We start from the raw sequence: 3165 nt of genomic DNA, 5'->3' as shown, positions 1-3165 counted from the left end.
AATAACGAATAATTATTGTTTTATTTAACAATTATGTTTACACTATAATTCTGGGAAGACTAAGTGTCCCAGAATAAAGATCGTTTTTCATTTTAATTTTTAAAAAATCAAATACAAATTTATCCTGAGTGACTTAAGGGATTTTATTGCTGTTTTATAAAAATAATATTAAAATTCACGTCATAATGACCTAAGTAGATTAAACACAGTAGGGGTATTCATAGTTAGGATAGTTTAATATGTTAAATGGAAAAAGTGTTAAATAGAGAAATATTTCTTTCTCTTAGCATGTTATAATGATATAACATTTAACATTGTTGAGAGTCTGCGAATAGTTCTGCTAATTGGAGAATGACGTTACGCAACAGACCAGTTATAATCCACGCCATTTTGTTGTTTTGATAAGTTAGTTGATCATAGTGTTCGGATGGGTTTTTTTTTTTACCTTTTTAAACTTAAGTAATGAAGAGGAAACAAGGAACAAGTGAGATAGAGGAAAGATGGAGTAACGAAGCTGTTGGATATTTTATTATCTCGTAAAGATTATAAGGTTACAAAAAAAGTTGTCTATAAAATCCGCAAGGCTATATGACATGGACTTTAAATTGTGTTGTTCACTGTCCTATACTTTTAATATTTGTGGGACCACCACAGAAATAAAAGTCCATCCATTCCCAGGCCGGATTCAAACCGTCGCCACTGCAAAGAACTTCCTCAGCCACAGACGGCCCTCAACACACCACCAATCTTTCACGAAATTGTAGGAGTAGCTTAAGACCATATAAAATTAACGAAACAGCTCAAACTAGACCCATGTAAACAGAATAGAATCACGTAAAATAAAACGTTTAAATAGTTTTTCATTTTTTTTTTTAAATGATTTTTCTCCTTTATAAACGAATAAAATATAAACAACATTGGCATGTGTCGGAAAAGTGGAAATTCAACTTTCCAACAATTATAGTAATCTTGGATTAAACTGTGAGGGTTTATCATTTTTCTTCGTAAACGCAGGGTATATGCAGAAAATAAATATCCGCCAAAAGTAAAATTCAATTTAAATTGTTTTCTTTATATGAAAATTTATATTAAAGGTTGTCAAAACACACTGAAAACAAATCTAACTTGATTTTTCCTTTCAGAATAATTTATTGCCCTACGTTTCTAGAAGTTTTTAAAAATTTTTATATATTTAAACTTCTTTAATCGGATAAAAACAATCGTATGCTCTTATTAAAGGTCATTTAGTTATGTCAACAATCCATTAATTGCTCATCTTTATTTTTTACGCTTTCACATTCCGATCGAAAATATTTATTTTATAAAAAAAATCTAATGGAATCAATATTGAAAATACCTGACTGATTTTTTGAAGTTAGTTATAGTGTCAACTGAAATGTCCGTACTAAAGCATTAATGATCATGTAAGAAATGCTAATTCTAAGCAATATAATTTTTTATATATTTATGTAAAAAGATTTTGCTGTTTGAATGCTCCTTTCCTTCTAATGATTACTAACCTTAAATTAAATTAAATTAGTAATAAAATATAAATACTACTTACACATGACAATGAAGATAACTAAAATTACACATTTCATCCTTCAAATGGAATGAACATGCCAATCATACAGTTGTTATTCTCCTGACTATATTCGGCCAGACGTGATATATATATGCTAACTTTATCGCCTCGTTTGTAATTTTTAAAAATAATTTAAAAGACTTGACCATTAAAATTAACTATCATTTATCAGTTATTATTACTGCACAACAGTCTACTACTTTAAATTAAAAACTATTCAGTCAAAAGTATAAAAATCAGGGCTCGAAGTTGATATAATTTTTTAAAATAAATATCACAATTATAATTTTAGAATAGCTGTTATGAAATAATTTTAATTTTAAAATAACGCACAAAAAGCTTTAAAATCCAATTTACAGTAGGCAAAAAGGTTTTTTGGGTTGTTTGATCTCTAATTCTTGAAATTCACAAATGGATTTGTAACTTGTCATTTTTATACAATAAAAATTTTAAATTGATCATTTGATTGATGAAAAATTTTAAATTCTGTGAAAAATTTTGAACATAAATATAATCAGGCCACTACTGATGTACACCTGTGAAATCTGGGGAGCCACATCCTTTACGAAAAGGAAAAATAACAATCTTTTCAAAATAAAGTCGTAAGAATTGCAGTGGATGCTCCCTGGTTTGTAAGAAATAGCCAATTGCCTCTGGATCATCAAAAAACGACTCATAAAGTTCCACTCCCAGTTACCAACAGTTAAAGGAGCAATGACTTACAACTTGGGAAATCCAACCTCAGGCAGAAGACTGAAGCCTAGGCTGCTGCAGGACATCTTGTTATAAGTTATATATTTAACAATGCTATTATTGAAATTGCGCGTCTACGAACCCAAAGGTTGCCAGATCGAGTCCCGGTCCCAATCGGGCTTTTTTCAAGCATAAAATAATAAATAAATCCCTCACAACCTTCCGCCGGGCATTTGTGAGGCCTGTGAGCCAATGGGTGGCTACATCACAAAAATAGGCTTTGGAGTGACGAACTCACCCTACGAAAAAAACGCGTCAAGAAACAAGCGATGTATTTCCTAATACCCCCATAGTATGTCGCCCATATAATAATAATAATAATTATTGAAATTACTACAATTTTATTTTTTCTCTTCGGCATTTTCTTAAATTAACTTTTTTTCCATTAGAAGTCAATTATTATATTTGTTAAATCCTTAGATGTCGTTTTTCTGATTAACTTTTTTTTATTTCTCTCTCTTCTTAAGAATTTTTATTTTTATCTATTTATTATATCTTTAATTTTCTTCTTTCTTTCTTATAACATTGTAAATAATTTTACCCTTCACCCCTAATCAATTGCTTAAAAAAAAAAAAGAAATGTAACTGTTAAACTAACCATGTAAGGCCCACCTGGGCCCTGTTTCATAATAAAGTACAAACTAATACTATTAGTCTTGTCGATATATCTTAATTCAATTACACTGACTTGTACAATAGTAACTTGTACTTTAGTACTTTTTAACTCCTTTAATTTCACTAATAGTCATCCCTATCATGAAAAATAAGTATTAGTGTAATTATCACACTAGTTTATACACTTGTACTATTGTACTATTAACTAATAC

At 29.4% G+C, this 3165-nt stretch overlaps 1 long non-coding RNA gene across 1 annotated transcript in view; it reads right to left on the bottom strand.

Moving 5' to 3' along the window:
* The window catches only part of LOC136795588 (uncharacterized), a 5744-nt gene extending 4110 nt beyond the window's left edge, over positions 1–1634 (bottom strand). The window contains exon 1 of the long non-coding RNA XR_010843208.1: positions 1565–1634. This is a non-coding gene — a long non-coding RNA (uncharacterized lncRNA). The remainder of the gene's footprint in view (positions 1–1564) is intronic.
* Positions 1635–3165: the final 1531 nt, after the last annotated feature.

This window comes from Halyomorpha halys, unplaced genomic scaffold (genome assembly GCF_000696795.3).
Source record: "Halyomorpha halys isolate HHAL.00 unplaced genomic scaffold, Hhal_1.1 Scaffold1330.1, whole genome shotgun sequence".
Taxonomy (NCBI): domain Eukaryota; kingdom Metazoa; phylum Arthropoda; class Insecta; order Hemiptera; family Pentatomidae; genus Halyomorpha; species Halyomorpha halys.
This window is presented reverse-complemented; position numbering and strand designations above follow the sequence as displayed.